General features: G+C 41.5%; 1 protein-coding gene across 2 annotated transcripts in view; it reads left to right on the top strand.

The window, feature by feature from the left end:
- CXADR (CXADR Ig-like cell adhesion molecule) overlaps positions 1-17,262 on the top strand; it is a 53,489-nt gene that overhangs the window by 6,146 nt on the left and 30,081 nt on the right. The gene's annotated exons all lie outside the window — the stretch shown is intronic.

Below are 17,262 nucleotides of genomic sequence, written 5' to 3'. Positions count from 1 at the left end.
CCTTGAGCTGTTCCTCATTCTCCTTTGTGGGCCCACTTTCCTCCCTCTACTTAAATGTCAGTTTCTGGCTTCAGTTACCATTTATGTCCTTACAGCCTCCAGTCTGTTTCCTGTCTCACTCTCCCAAAGCTTTGCCCATAATGTCAAACCACTCACTTGACAGCTCTGCTTAGACTTCGCACAGGTACCACCAGTTGAACCTGTCTCCAAACCACTGTTCTCTCTCGCATTAAATGGCATTTTCAGCCACCAAAATGCCCAGGCAAAAATCTGCATACCTTACTTGACTTTTCGTATTCTCTCCCCAGCTTACACCCAGTTTCTAAGTCACTTGTATCCCTCCAGCCACTCCTGGAGGGATACAGCGTACCTCAGTGTATACCACCATTCTCTTAAGATGGTTGAAGTAGCTTCGTAATTGGTTTTTCATTGAGTGAGGAAATAAATGGGGAAAGATGTACTAGGCAGGAATTTCTGTTTGTTGGCTTGAGAAAAGACCTGGAAGGGAAAGAGTATTTGAAGATTAAGAATAGGTATATCATTGAAGAGGTGAGCAGGGCTGGGCTCGGTGTCCTGCACAGGCCAGCTCTGTGTGTGTCAGCCCTGCCATGCGTTCAGTATTGGAGTGAATTTATGTTACCACTCCAGTCTCATTTTAATCCCCTGCTTGCAGCCTGTTCTCCCCTCTCCCTTCGTTTCTGCCTTTCCTCTATCGTACTCAAATCATTATCAGGTGTAACTAAGTAAAGGCAAGAATTGAGACTGGGAGCTTTTGATTTGCTTCATTTGGTGGGCAGCAAGTAATGGATGTGAACGTTAAAATAATTTTAAAATTATTCAATTAATTATTAAGGTAACCTGGAAAATAATTAAAAATTATCTAACTGAAATGAGCTTATGGCTTTATCTTACTGTCATCTACGTAGCATTTTTATTTTTATTTATGTATGTATTTCAGCTGCGCCAGTCTAAGTTGTGGCACGTGGGATCTTTAGTTGCGGCGCACATGCGGGATCTAGTTCCCCGGCCAGGGATGGAACCCAGGCCCGCTGCATTGGGAGCTCAGAGCCTTAGCCACTGGATCATCAAGGAAGTGCCTTCCTTGCATTTTTTAAAGAAAACAAACCTAATGTTCTAGAATAATTGTTAGATTGGTTTTGGAATTAGGTTGGTTTCTATTAAGAATATGATGCTAAGTGGAAGTAAAGAGCAGTAACCTTTTATGGCCCTGGCTCCTTTATTTTCTACTTAATTTCTTCAGTGGGGCTGAAATTACAAATGGTGGAGTGTGAGGGGGATGGGAGAACTTCACCTTGGCACAGTGAAGTGGTCTGTACAGGAAGCTGGTAGTTTATGGTTTGGTGATCTCTTGGGGCTCATTTATTGATATTCTTTGTAATTTGTTCACTTTGTTGAATCCATTACTGTCTCCAGGTAAAAGAAAATGGGAAGGAAGTTGAAAATGTTTCTGTATTCAGTGGCAAAACGGTGACTTAAAGGAACATTGACCTCTTTTGTGCTTTCCCACTGGTCTTTTCTGTAGGCTTTCCCTCCCCTCATTGACTCACCCTTTCTGGTTTCTAATAATGAGCTAGCCAATTAAAGTTTAAGCCTTAAAGGCCTTAGCTTGACTCAGCAGTATTTACGGTTTATTTTAATTGGCAGGGTGCTGGTAGAAGAAAAGGTTATTGCCTGCTCTGTTGACAAAGGGAAGGTAGGATAAGGGAAGGAGATAGTAACAGTCTATTTTTAGGGTAGGTGTGAGATCAATGGCAGGGTTCAGTTTGTCCTTTGATAGTTGGTGAGAAAAGGATTAATCGTCACATTAACCAATGTTTGTACATACTGAGATAATGCAAATTTCTTTACAGACTATTAAATCACTTTCATTCTTTCAAAGATACTTTACAGGTTGGAATGGGAATGCTGTTTCATTTACTTCTAAGAAATGAAACTTTAGATTTCTGGAAGAAGCAACATAACTAATCATGATTACTTTTTCACTTCCCTATCGTGTAACTGTGTGTTCTGTGTGAGTATTTATTTATTTATTTATTTATGGCTGCCTTGGGTCTTTGTTGCTGCACGCGGGCTTTCTCTAGTTGCTGCGAGCCGGGGTTACTCTTTTTTTTTTGCGGTACGTGGGCCTCTCACTGTTGTGGCCTCTCCCGTTGCGGAGCACAGGCTCCGGACGCGCAGGCTCAGCGGTCATGGCTCACGGGCGCAGCCGCTCCGCAGCATGTGGGATCTTCCCGGACCGGGGCACGAAACCGTGTCCCCTGCATCGGCAGGCGGACTCTCAAGCACTGCGCCACCAGGGCTACTCTTTGTTGCGGTGCGCAGGCTTCTCATTGCGGTGGCTTCTCTTGTTGCGGAGCACGGGCTCTAGGCACGCGGGCTTCAGTAGTTGTGGCACACGGGCTTAGTTGCTCCGAGGCATGTGGGATCTTCCCAGACCAGGGCTCGAACCCATGTCCCCTGCATTCGCAGGTGGATTCTTAACCACTGCGCCACCAGGGGAGTCCCTGTGTGAGTTTTACAGGTTTCTCCAAAGGAAGTATGGTTTGGCTGCACAGATAAAAACGCTCTCAAGGAATCTCAAGGAATATGCAGATACGGTGAAATCAAACGTGTTGAGCCACATCTTTGTTGAATTGTTAGAGTGACTCTAGTTGACCCTCCTCAGTCTCTCAGATTCTCCAGTGAAGAGTGCTTTGAACTCTTGAATACCAGACTATTCCCATGGGGGTTTTCTTTAATGGACCAGACAGAAACTTCAAGTGTTTTGTGCCCTGGATAGTTCTACAGTAAGAATTGAGAAGACTCTTTAACCTACTTGGTTGTAGACTGTGAAATCTGATACTTTTAGAATGAGCTGGTAACTCTGGGCTAGAAAAGTGATCTTACTGTGTTTTTAAAGACAGTTTCACATGCATCTCATTTGAATCCACTCTCCTGACAGCCTATGGGTAGGAAGGACACATTTTTTTTTTTTAAATAAGGAATCAAGTTGTAAAGCCAAGGCCTTAAGTTCAATAAATTATGGCATTGGTCCAAGACAATGCTGTCCTAGTAGAAACATATGTCATTTAAAATGTTCTGGTAGTCACATTTAAAAGTGAAAAGGAAAAGGTGAAATCAATTTGTATATATTTTATTTAACCCAATATATACAAAATATTAATTCCATATGTAGTCAAGTTGAACATCAGTAAGATTTTTTTTTTTTTATACTAAGCCTTCAAAATCTGGTATTTTACCTACAGCACATCTCAGTTTGCACTGGCCACATTTCACGTGCTCAGTAGCTGTGTGTGGCTAGCAGATACCCTTTTGGTCAGCACAGGTCTAGAACTTGGAGCTTTAGTTCCCAGTCACCTTCCACCACATTTAGTTTCAGAACATTCCACTAACTAAAATAGCATGGGTGTGGTGTGCCATCACAAGAGCTTTGTCAAATGGAAAGTGTCTTTGGAACTGCTCTCATGAGATTTTATCTAAAATAATTATTTGTATCACAGTATTCCCGTTGACAGCAAGTTAAATAATGTCTCTTGTTATTTAGTTTCTTGTAAACATCAGAGCATTTGTTGCACACAAAATTATATCAGCTGTCCTTTTTTGGTAGTTATATGCATCTATATTTTAGGTATAAGGTAGAAAAAACAAATATATGGACAAAATAATATTTTTAGCTTGCCTATGGGGGGAATAAATTCATTTATGGAGAGATTGAAAGTATAGAGTGGTCCCTGGTGATGGTTGCTAGGAAATTTGAATTTATTTTGGGATATTAGAAAGGAAGTCATGCCAAGATTGAGGCAGTCTTACAACAGTTAGACATGCTTACAACAGGGTTTTTTTTAAATTGTAACTAACCTTTTCTTTATTAACTTCAGTATTTTCCGTAAGTAGGTAACATTTGCTTGTTTTGCTGTTATGTCTCTTTGCTTTTTTTTTCCTGTGATCTCATCTTTATAAGACACTTCACCTCAGTTTCTTTGCTTTTTTTGTTGTTGCTTTTTTGGCCAGGTACTCACTTTTCCTGTTTCATGTTAATTAAAGGAAGAAAAGAGAGCCTGAGGTCGTTTTTGAACAAGGAGGCAAAGGCAGATTTCTTAAAATGAAGCAATACATGTTATTTTACGAAGGTGATGAAAATATTCACTATGGCAACGGATCTGCTTTACCCATAATGCAAAATACCCTATTTGCATTTGTTTTGCCAGAGACTTCTGAAATTAGCATCTCTGTATTAGAGAACATGGGGAAAATAATACACTACATAGATTGAAAACAGGCTGAGACTTAATTTTTTTTTAAGGTTTAAAAAAAACTTTTATTTAGAAAGGCTGAAATGATTGCATGCTAATTTGAACAGATAGGTTGTATAAGAAAATTCCATTTTTGATACCCGCGAAGAGTTGGATTCCATTATGTGTGCTTTGCTCTTTCTTTAGACCTCTTAACTTCAGACTGGAGTTGAACAGAAATGTGGCTTACTCCTTTCCCCTCAATTCACTGAGAATTAATTTTATTTATTTATTTATGGAAGGGTTTTCATTTTTTTAAATTAGTTATCTATTTTATACATATTAGTGTATGTATGTCAATCCCTACCTCCCAATTCATTCCCCCCCAACCCCCCACCCCGCTTTCCCCCCTTGGTGTCCATACGTGTGTTCTCTACATCTATGTCTCTATTTCTGCCTTGCAAATTGGTTCATCTGTACCATTTTTCTAGATTCCACGTTAATGGAATATAGAAATTCCATTCTGACTTACTTCACTCTGTATGACAGACTCTAGGACCATCCACATCTCTACAGATGACCCAGTTTCGTTCCTTTTTATGGCTGAGTAATATTCCATTGTATATATTTACCACATCTTTATCCATTCCATCTGTCGATGGGCATTTAGGTTGCTTCCATGACCTGGCTATTGTAAATAGTGCTGCAATGAACGTTGGGGTGCATGTGTCTTTTTGAATTATGGTTTTCTCTGGGTATATGCCCAGTAGTGGGATTGCTGGGTCATATGGTAATTCTATTTTTAGTTTTTTAAAGCACCTCCATACTTTCTCCATAGTGGCTGTATCAATTTACATTCACACCTACAGTGTGAGAGGGTTCCCTTTTCGCCACACCCTCTCCAGCATTTGTTGTTTGTAGATTTTTTTGATGGTGGCCGTTCTAACCAGTGTGAGGTGCTACTTCATTGTAGTTTTGATTTGCATTTCTCTAATAATGAGTGATGTTGAACAGCTTTTCATGTGCCCCTTGGCCATCTGTATGTATTCTTTGGCCCATTTTTTGACTGGGTTGTTTGTTTTTTAATATTTTTTAAAAAATAAATTTATTTATTTATTTTTGGCTGTGGTGGGTCTTCATTCTGCATGCAGGCTTTCTCTAGTTGCGGTGAGTGGGGGCTACTCTTAGTTGTGGTGCATGGGCTTCTCATTGTGGTGGCTTCTCATTGCAGAGCACGGGCTCTAAGTGCATGGGCTTCAGTAGTTGTGGCACACGGGCTCAGTAGATGGGGCTCATGGTCTCTAGGAGCACAGGCTCAATAGTTGTGGCACACGGGCTTAGTTGCTCCGTGGCATGTGGGATCTTCCCGGACCAGGGCTCGAACCCATGCCCCCTGCATTCGCAGGCGGATTCTTAACCACTGCACCATCAGGGAAGCCCTGTGCAAAGGTCCAATTTGTTTGTTTTTATTTCCATTACTCTAGGAGGTGAGTCAAAAAAGATCTTGCTGTGATTTATGTCAAAGAGTGTTCTTCCTATGTTTTCCTCTAAGAGTTTTATAGTGTCTGGCCTTACAGTTAGGTCTTTAATCCATTTTGAGTTTATTTTTGTGTGTGGTGTTAGGGGAGTGTTCTAATTTCATTCTTTTACATGTAGCTGTCCAGTTTTCCCAGCACCACTTTTTGAACAGACTGTCTTTACTCCACTGTATATCCTTGCCTCCTTTGTCATAGATTACTTTACCATAGGTGCGTGGGTTTATCTCTGGGCTTTCTATCTTGTTCCATTGATCTATGTTTCTGTTTATGTGCCAGTACCATATTGTCGATTACTGTAGCTTTGTAGTATAGTCTGAAGTCAGGGAGTCTGATTCCTCCAGCTCCGTTTTTTTCCCTCAAGACTGCTTAGGCTATTTGGGGTCTTTTGTGTCTCCATATAAATTTTAAGATTTTTTTTGTTCTAGTTCTGTAAAAAACTGCCATTGGAAATTTGATAGGGATTGCATTGAATCTGTTGATTGCTTTGGGTAGTATAGTCATCTTCCAATCCAAGAACATGGTATATCTCCATCTGTTTCTGTCATCTTTGATTTCTTTCACCAGTGTCTTATAGTTTTCTGAGTCCAGGTCTTTTACCTCCTTAGGTAGGTTTATTCCTAGGTTTTTTTTTTTTTTTTTTTTTTTTTTTGTGGTACGTGGGCCTCTCACTGCTGTGGCCTCTCTCGTTGCGGAGCACAGGCTCCGGACGGGCAGGCTCAGCGGCCATGGCTCACGGGCCCAGCCGCTCCGCGGCATGTGGGATCTTCCCGGACCGGGGCACGAACCCGTGTCCCCTGCATTGGCAGGCGGGCTCTCAACTGCTGCGCCACCAGGGAAGCCCCTATTCCTAGGTATTTTATTCTTTTTGTTGCAGTGGTGAATGGGATTGTTTCCTTAATTTCTCTTTCTGATCTTTCATTGTTAGTGTATAGGAATGCAAGAGATTTTTGTGCATTAATTTTGTATCCTGAAACTTTATGAAATGCATTGATTAGCTCTAGTAGTTTTCTGGTGGCATCTTTAGGATTCTCTACATATAGTATCATGTCATCTGCAAACAGTGACAGTTTTAATTCTTCTTTTCCAATTTGTATTCCTTTTATTTCTTTTTCTTCTCTGATTGCCATGGCTAGGACTTCCAAAACTATGTTGACTAATAGTGGTGAGAGTGGACATCCTTGTCTTGTTCCTAATGTTAGAGGAAATGCTTTCAGTTTTTCACCATTGAGAATGATGTTTGCTGTGGGTTTGTCATATATATGGCCTTTATTAGGTTCCTTCTATGCCCACTTTCTGGAGAGTTTTTATCATAAATGGGTGTTGAATTTTGTCAGAAGCTTTTTCTGCATCTATTGAGATATCATATGGTTTTTCTTCTTCAATTTGTTAATATGGTGTATCACATTGATTTGTGTATTTTGAAGAGTCCTTGCATCCCTGGGATAAATCCCACTTGATCATGGTGTATGAACCTTTTAATGTGCTGTTGGATTCTGTTTGCTAGTATATTGTTGAGGATTTTTGCATCTATATTCATCAGTGATATTGGTCTGTAAGTGTCTTTTTTTGTAGCATCTCTGTCTGGTTTTGGTATCAGGGTGATGGTGGCCTCGTAGAATGAGTTCGGGAGTGTTCCTTCCTCTGCAATTTTTGGAAGAGTTTGAGAAGGATGGGTGTTAGCTCCTCTCTAAATGTTTGCTAGAATTTGCCTGTGAAGCCATGTGGTCCTGGACTTTTGTTTGTTGGAAGATTTTAAATCACAGTTTCAATTTCATTACTTGTGATTGGTCTGTTCATATTTTCTATTTCTTCCAGGTTCAGTCTTGGAAGGTTATACCTTTCTAAGAATCTGTCTGTTTCTTCCAGGTGTCCATTTTATTGGCATAGAGTTGCTTGTAGTAGTAGTAAGATGCTTGTAGTAGTAAGATGCTTTGTATTTCTGTAGTGCCCATTGTAACTTCTCCTTTTTCATTTCTAATTTTATTGATTTGAGTCCTTTCCCTCTTTTTTTGATCAGTCTGGCTAAAGGTTAATCAATTTTGTTTATATTCTTAAAGAACCAGCTTTTAGTTTTATTGATCTTTGCTATTGTTTTCTTTGTTTCTCTTTGATTTATTTCTGCTCTGATCATTATGATTTCTTTCCTTCTACTAACTTTGGGTTTTGTTTGTTCTTTCTCTAGCTGCTTTAGGTGTAAGGTTAGATTATTTATTTGAGAGTTTTCTTGTTTCTGGAGGTAGGATTGTATTGCTATAAACTTCCGTCTTGGAACTGCTTTTGCTGCATCCCGTAGGTTTTGGATCGTCTTGTTTTCATTGTCATTTGTTTCTAGGTATTTTTTGATTTCCTCTTTGATTTCTTCAGTGATCTCTTGGTTATTTAGTAATGTATTGTTTAGCCTTCATGTGTTTGTGGTTTTTACGGTTCTTTCCTGGTAAATGATTTTTTTTTTTTTTTTTTGCGGTACGCGGGCCTCTCACTGTTGTGACCTCTCCCGTTGCGGAGCACAGGCTCCAGAAGTGCAGGCTCAGCGGCCATGGCTTACGGGCCCAGCCGCTCCACAGCATGTGGGATCTTCCCGGACCCGGGCAGGAACCCGTGTCCCATGCATCGGCAGGCGGACTCTCAACAACTGCGCCACCAGGGAAGCCCCCCTTTTTTTTTTTTTTTTGAGGAACGTGGGCCTCTCACTGCCGTGGCCTCTGCCGTCGCGGAGCACAGGCCCCGGACGTGCAGGCTCAGCGGCCATGGCTCACGGGACCAGCCGCTCTGCAGCATGCGACCCTCCCGGACCGGGGCACGAACCCGTGTCCCCTGCATTGGCAGGCGGACTCCCAACCACTTCACCACCAGGGAAGCCCCCTGTAAATGATTTTTAATCTCATAGTGTGGTAGTCGGAAAAGATGCTTGATATTTGTTTTCTTAAATTTACCAAGGCTTGATTTGTGACCCAAGATGTGATCTATCCTCGAGAATGTTCTGTGTGCACTTCAGAAGAAAGTGTAGTCTGCTCTTTTCGGATGGAATGTCCTATAAATGTCAATTAAATCTAGCTGGTCTATTGTGTCATTTAAAGCATGTGTTTCCTTATTAATTTTCTGTCGATGATCTGTCCATTGGTGTAAGTGAGGTGTTAAAGTCCCCCACTGTTACTGTGTTACTGTCAATTTCCTCTTTTATAGCTGTTAGCAGTTGCCTTATGTATTGAGGTCCTCCTATGCTGGGTGCATATGTATGTATAATTGTTATATCTTCTTGGATTGATCCCTTGATCATTATTTAGTGTCCTTCTTTGTCTCTTGTAATAGTCTTTATTTTAAAGTCTATATTGTCTGATATGAGAATTGCTACTCCAGCTTTCTTTTGATTTCCATTTGCATGGAATATCTTTTTCCATCCCCTCCCTTTCAGTCTGTATGTGTCCCTAGGTCTGAAGTGGGTCTCTTGTAGACAGCATATATATGGGTCTTGTTTTTGTATCCATTCAGCGAGCCTGTGTCTTTTGGTTGGAGCATTTAATCTATTCACATTTAAGGTAATTATCGATATGTATGTTCCTATTACCATTTTCTTAATTGTTTTGGGTTTGTTATTGTAGGTCTTTTCCTTCTTGTGTTTCCCGCCTATAAAAATTCCTTTAGCATTTGTTGTAGAGCTGGTTTTGTGGTCCTCAATTCTCGTTTTTGCTTGTCTGTAAAGCTTTTGATTTTCTCCTTGAATCTGAATGAGATCCTTGCCCGGGAGAGTAGCCTTGATTGTACGTTCTTCCCTTTCATCACTTTAAATATATCATGCCACTCCCTTCTGCTGTAGAGTTTCTTCTGAGAAATCAGCTGTTAACCTTATGGGAGTCCCCTTTTATGTTATTTGTCATTTTTCCCTTGTTGCTTTTAATAATTTTTCTTTGTCAATAATTTTTGTCAGTTTGATTACTGTGTGTCCTGGCGTGTTTCTCCTTGTGTTTATGCTGCCTGGGACTCTGCGCTTCCTGGACTTTGGTGGCTATTTCCTTTCACATGTTAGGGAAGTTTTCCACTATAATCTCTTCAACTATTTTCTCGGGTCCTTTCTCTCTCTCTTCTCCTTCTGGGACCCCTATAATGCAAATGTTGTTGCGTTTAATTTTGTCCCAGAGGTCTCTTATGCTGTCTTCATTTCATTCTTTTTTTCTTTATTCTGTTCCACGGCAGTGATTTCCACTGTTCTGTCTTCCAAGTCTCTTATCCGTTGTTCTGTCTCAGTTATTCTGCTATTGATTCCTTCTAGTGTATTTTTCATTTCAGTTATTGTATTGTTCATCTCTGTTTGTTTGTTCTTTAATTCTTCTAGGTCTTTGTTAATCATTTCTTGCATCTTCTCGATCTTTGCCTCCATTCTTTTTCCGAGGTCCTAGATCATCTTCACTATCATTATTCTGAAGTCTTTTTCTGGAAGGTTGCCTATCTCCATTTCCTTTAGTTGTTTTTCTGGGGTTTTATCTTGTTCCTTCATTTGGTACATAGCCCTCTGCCTTTTCATCTTGTCTATCTTTCTGTGATTGTGATTTCGTTCCACAGCCTGCAGGATTGTAGTTCTTTTTGCTTCTGCTGTCTGCCCTGTGGTTGAGACTTAATTTTAATCAGAAATGAAATCTGAATGCTTTCCTGCGCCGAGTATTTCTGTGTGTTTGTGAGGGGCGGGGGGGAATGGGTGGGTCACAATCCAATTCAACAGATACTTACAGAAAATCTATCTGTACGCTCACATTCTTAACTCCCCCGTTTGGTTTTACATTATAATTTACACTTTCCCTGGTCCTGATTAAGTTATATGTTAAATTTCTCGTACAAAATCTCAATCCCTGTGGAAGAAGTTTGGGGGGTAAATATATAATCCGTACAAGTGGGTGAGACATTGTAATAGGTGCTTCAGGAGGTATGAGGAAGATGCCATTCCAGTACTATTGACACACTTCAATCTGGAGGAGGGAGACTGACACTTATTCTCGAGTAAAATGAAACAAATAAATAAGTAAATAAATAAGGCAGAGCAGGGTACTGATTTGAGCAGATGTGTTATGTGATGTAAAACCATATGTTTTTCTCATTATTCTCTTGGGGACCCACTGGCTTCTGCAGATCATTTCCCCCCTTCACCTTGTGTACCAACCCTTCAGCCCACTGTTTATGCCAAACTTCTGGTTGCTTCCTCACACTGACCATGAAATGCCCTGCCTCATACTCACCCCCCCCCATCATAGCATTATCTTGGTATTTTAGGATTTTCGTCCTACGGTTTGCTTTTCAAACATCTCTACACCACAGTTCCTTGATCCCTCAAACACAGTGATTTTCTGTGCATTTCACTTAGGCAGTCAGTCCTCTCCTTACACTTAGTTCTTCCTTTGAAATCTTAAACTCTATTGTCACTATTTCCCAGCTTTGTCAAATTATCCTCACACCTTGCTGTCATTGAGATCTCCAGGCCCTTACCCACTTCCACCCTGCTTCTAGTCTTCCAGTTACTTTAAAACCAGAATTTCTTCACTAATCCTGCATCCCATAGTCAGATTTCAGCTCGCATTCCTGGTGTGGATCAATGCTACAGGCCAGTTTCTTTGCTTCTGCTCATGGACTGGGGTGCACATCTGGAGAAAAAGTGCACATGCATAGCTGCATACATTAGGGAGACTGTTGGCTAGACTTTTTGGCTAGACTTTTTTTTTCAATTACATTTATAAAACATCAGAACGTTATATATATATTACACACACACACACACACATATATTTATTTATTTACTTTATGGATGCACAGCGCAGCTTCCAGGGTCTTAGTTCCCTGACCAGGGATTGAACCCAGATCCCGGAGTGGGAGTGCCGAGTCCTAACCACTAGACCACCAGGGAATTCCCAGAACATCATATTTTTAACAAAAAAAATAACTTTTCTGCCTTTAACTCCTTCAGTTCTTTTTAAATTCATTTAAAAATAGATCTTCTGGGCTTCCCTGGTGGCGCAGTGGTTGAGAGTCCACCTGCCGATGCAGGGGACGCGGGTTCGTGCCCTGGTCCGGGAGGATCCCTCGTGCCGCGGAGCAGCTGGGCCCGTGAGCCTTGGCCGCTGAGCCTGCGCGTCCGGAGCCTGTGCTCCGCAGCGAGAGAGGCCACAACAGTGAGAGGCCCGCGTACTGCCAGAAGAAAAAAATAATAAAATAAAATAGACCTTCTATTTGAAGTATGACATTCATACATAGAATAGCATTCAGTTTAAAACATTATTTACCAGTTCACAGGTTAGAACATTATTACAAAGCAGACCCATCTATACAGTTATCACTCAGATCAAGGTATATTACATAACCTGCAACTCAGAAGTCCCCTCATGCCCCCTGCAGTCACTTCCTTCACTGTCTTCTGATTTCTCACAGCATGGATTATTGTTGGCACTTTATATAAATGTTATACAGTATAAGTTTTTCTCCCTAAGCTTCCTATCATGCTTGTACAATTATTCCCATTGTGTAGCTCTAGTTTATTCATTTGCTTTGCTATATGTTATTGCATTGTGTGACTGTACCACAGTTGATTTACCCATTCTACTGTTGAATGACATTTTTTCCCTCCAGTTTTCTGCTGTTGTGAAAAATGTGGCTGTGACATCCTCAGACATTTGTTTTAGTGCACACGTACATACAGTTCTCTAACTATGACTGGCTTTCTGGGGTCTTATAGATTATACATCTGTGTAGTTTTAGTTGATGCTGCCAAACATTTTCAAAAGTTAATTGTAGGACTTCCCTGGTGGTGCAGTGGTTAAGAATATGCTTGCCAGTGCAGGGGACACGGGTTCGAGCCCTGGTCTGGGAAGATCCCACATGCCACGGAGCAACTAAGCCTGTGCGCCGCGACTACTGCGCCCACGCGCCTAGAGTGCGTCCTCTGCAATAAGAGAAGCCGCCGCAACGAGAAGCCCGCACGCCGCAACGAAGAGTAGCCCCCACTTGCCACAACTAGAGAAAGCCTGGACGCAGCAATGACGACCCAACGCAGCCAAAAAAATAAAGAAAATAAACAAACAAAAAAACCCAAAACAAACAAAAAGGAAATAAACACACACACAGAGAGAGAGTTAATTGTACCAGTTGACACTCCCATCAATAGAGATGAGAGTTGCTGCACATGCTCAACATAGCCTTTTCTCATTTTGTCTGCTCTGGTGGGTGTGTAGTGCCACATCATTGTAGTTTTCTTTTTCAAACATTTTTATTATGGAAAATTTCGAATAAATATAAAACTAGAAAAAAAAGGGATGATAAACCATATATCTTTGCTCAGCTTCATCAGCTATCAGCTCATCTCTGTTGGACTCGTCGTGCCACTCGTGGTCCTTCGATTCTTCTCCCCTTCCTCTTCACATCGTTCAGACTTGAACCAGTCTCCAAAAACCCCCTACCCACATTTTTTTCTGCCTCTTTTATTCTTAGTAAATACTCTGTGCCTCCTTTGTTACAGAGGAAATGTCCTTCCCTCGAATCTTATTTAAAGTTGTCTTATCCCCTGTTTTCTAGGTCTTGTTGTCTCCTGGGATTTTGACCTTTCACTCTCTGAGTGTTCTGTTCTATGTATTTTAACCTCCCATTCTATTTGCTCTTTCCTCTTGAGTTATAAACATGCTCTACATTTCTCATTTCGAAACAGCCTTTCCTTGACCACACGGCACACTTCTATCTCCTACTCTTGGGAGCCGTGTTCCTCAAAAGAGCAGTCATTTCCTGTCTCTGCTCACATATTTCCACCTCTGTAGTTAGAAATATCCCATTGCACCCTCCCCTGACCCCGAGCCTTCAATAAATCAGATTTGGCCTAGGTCACCAATGAGGTTCTGATTGCCAAACCTAGTAGATACATGTCAGTGTCCTTTATTTATATAACAGATTTTGAGTTCTTCCTATATGAAAGGCTCTGCTTAGTGTGAGGGATAAAAGATTAAACGACACCTTCCCAACGCTACACGAATTTATTTCCTAGTAGGAATGACAGGCTTGGAAGATGACAGTCAGTTTTCATACTGGATACTGTCTATTTTATTTATTTATTTTGGGGTGAAGTAGAAAAGAATAGCTTTATTGCTTTGCCAGGCAAAGGGGACCACAGCGGACTAATGCCCTCAAAACTATGTATCCCCACCTGGAGGAGGTAATGAGGAGCTTTATAGTAACGGTTCAAAGAGGAGGGCATGGTCAGCTCATGGACATTCTTCTGATTGGTTGGTAGTGAGGTAATTGGGAGTCAGCATCATCGACCGGGTTCCAACTGGTCTGCTTGTATGCAGCACACAGTTAACAACTTCTACCTGGTAGGGGTTTCAGTATCTGGTCTCAGGACTTAATGAACCTCAGGTTCTTGATGTCTCATCGCAGAAAGAATTCAGTGAGAGACAAAGTGACAGGTAAGAAGTGGATTTATTTAGAGAGAAGCACACTCTACAGACAGAGTGTGGGCCATCTCAGAAGGCCAGAGGGTCCTGGATACTGCTTATTGAAAGGATGATACCAAGTTGTGCTGGAACTGTTCTAAGAGCTTTACATGCATTGTTTTATTTAATCCCTATAAAGAAGTAAGCATTGTTACTACTAATTCCCATTTTACAGAAAAAAAGTTAAGACTTTATTTTTAAAATTAATTATTTATTTTTGGCGGCATTGGCTCTTCGTTGCTTCATGTGGGCTTTCTCTAGTTGTGGTGAGCAGTGGCTACCCTTCTTTGCAGTGCGCGGGCTTCTCATTGCCGTGGCTTCTCATTGTGGAGCATGGGGGTCGCAGGCTCTAAGAGCGCAGGCTCAGTAGTTGTGGCACACGGGCTTAGTTGCTCCGTGGCATGTGGGATCTTCCCAGACCAGGGCTCAAACCCGTGTCTCCCGCATTGGCAGGCGGATTCTCAGCCACTGAGTCACCAGGGAAGCCCCAACGTTAATACTTTAAAAGGCTAGAAACTTGCCCTGGCTAAGCATTTGGTAAGCTCAGTTTGAATTTGAATGCAGATCCGACTTCAGAGCCGATGCTATTTGTGGGCAGAACTGCTTGCATAGGTCAGTCTGCTCATATGTCAGAAATGTCTGCACTTGCTGTGAGGTGAACTCAGAGAACTGTCGCTACTGCCTTTGAGTTGTGCAAGGAGGGGAGGGGATGGATGTTGAGGGAAGGCTTCTTGTTGGTTGCTTGATTGATGGTCATATGTAGGACATATTTAGATCTGAAACAGATAATTTACTAACACCGTTTATTTATGTTTGAGCCCTAGAGAAACAACATGTCCAAAGTGATAGAGCTTTTTTGTGACAAACTTGACAACAGATCCTGGTCTGGTATTTATTTCTCTGTTTAAAAAAAGGGTCCACCCAAACTCCTGAACCCTGTGCTATCTAAAATGCTGTCTTCTTGGAAATCTAGTATAGGAGAGGAATAGTGTAAATCCTGAACCCTCCTTCCACCAAGGTGATTGCAATGGGGTCTAATAACTTACTCACTGTATTACTTTGTAGTGACTTTTAAAAGGAAATGTCTTATGTCTGGGGTTGTTGACTGGTGGACTTCTTGCAGGACGAGTGTGGCTTGGGAGCCAATCTGCCTAGATTTGTATCTTGCTCCCATAGTAGCTTAGATACCTCTCACTGTCTCTGTTTCTTCATTGTAAAATCGGGATGATATTAGTACCTCTCTCAGTCGTTATGAGGCTTGAAAGAGTTAATATGTGTAAAATATTTTGAAACGTGCCTGGCACATAATAGGTACTCAGTCACTGTTAGTTACTATTTATGGTTAAGATGATGGTTTCCTCATTTCCATCTCAGTTTATTTCCTGGGCACTTGCTTTTTGATTTCTCATTGCGGGTGGGGACCTGAGAATTTTAAAAAACAGCATAGAAAAAAACAGCATTAAGTAAGTATACTTAATGTCATACTCATTGTCATTTCTCATTAATGTCATTTCTCATTGTTATTATCTGACTGTAAGTATTATTTTCTTAGCTCTAAGTACATATTAACATCCTGTATTGAGTAACACATGGGAATTAAACAAAAACTCCTAGACAGCAAAGAGTGTAATTTCTATCTACCTTGTGGTGTTTTCTTCTCTTCCCCAGCAATATTTAAAGGCCAGTTGGGGTAGTTAACTAGTGTTAACATACTTAAAGTGTTTTTCTTTTTCTTTTCTAGAAAGAAACACTATTTAGGTGAATTTTTTTTTTTTTTTTTTTTTGCGGTACGCAGGCCTCTCACTGTTGCGGCCTCTCCCGCTGCGGAGCACAGGCTCCGGACGCGCAGGCTCAGCGGCCATGGCTCACGGGCCCAGCCGCTCCGCGGCATGTGGGATCTTCCCGGACCGGGGCACGAACCCGTGTCCCCTGAATAGGCAGGCGGACTCTCAACCACCGCGCCACCAGGGAAGCCCTATTTAGGTGAATTTTAAACATTGCTAATCCCAAAACAACTCCCTGGTGAGAAGGAAATTGGCACATTGGCCTTAGGGTCAAGGAAATGGCCTAAATAGCTTGGCAGTTGCATTTTTGCAACATTTAAAACAGGGTTTAAAGTATCCCAGTGACTTACTTGCTAACCCAGACATCTGATGTGTAGTATTTGTTATCAAACACACAACAAAATTATACTTGTCATGATCAATCCCTTAAACATACCACTTCCTGATTTTCCCAGTTTATTTTTTAACATTGTTCTCATGAATTATTATTGAATGTTACTGTATTTTTTTTTTTTTTTTTTGCGGTACGCGGGCCTCTCACTGTTGCGGCCTCTCCCACTGCGGAGCACAGGCTCCGGACACGCAGGCTCAGCGGCCGTGGCTCACGGGCGCAGCCGCTCCGCGGCATGCGGGATCCCCCCAGACCGGGGCACGAACCCGTGTCCCCAGCATTGGCAGGCGGACCCTCAACCACTGCGCCACCAGGGAAACCCTGAATGTTACTGTATTTTTATGTAAGTTTCCTGAATTCTGTATTCTGAATTAAGCAGCACAATTGAACATCTTCTCTATTTAAAATAGTAACCTCTATGACATACTTTGACATTTCTCACAAAAGGCAATATCAAATACGTTCTTTGTAACAATTGACATGAAGGTCATCATAACATACCCCTTTTCAAGAAACCAAAGAAATATGCAAGACTTCTGGAATGTGAAGTTAAATTATTCTTATTCCTAGTTTTTCTTTTTTGTTAATATCTTTGGAATGACTCCAGATTTTCTTTCTTTCTTTTTTTTTTTTTTAATTTTTGGCTGTGTTGGGATTACTCTTCATTGCGGTTCATGAGCTTCTCAATGCGGTGGCTTCTTTGTTGCGGAGCACGGGCTCTAGACACGCGGGCTTCAGTAGCTGCGGTGTGTGGGCTCAGTAGATGTGGTGCACAGGCTTAGCTGCTCTGCGGCGTGTGGAATCTTCCCGGATCAGGGTTCGAACCCATGTCCCCTGAAT

This window comes from Globicephala melas, chromosome 4, assembly GCF_963455315.2.
Source record: "Globicephala melas chromosome 4, mGloMel1.2, whole genome shotgun sequence".
NCBI lineage: Eukaryota > Metazoa > Chordata > Mammalia > Artiodactyla > Delphinidae > Globicephala > Globicephala melas.
This window is presented reverse-complemented; position numbering and strand designations above follow the sequence as displayed.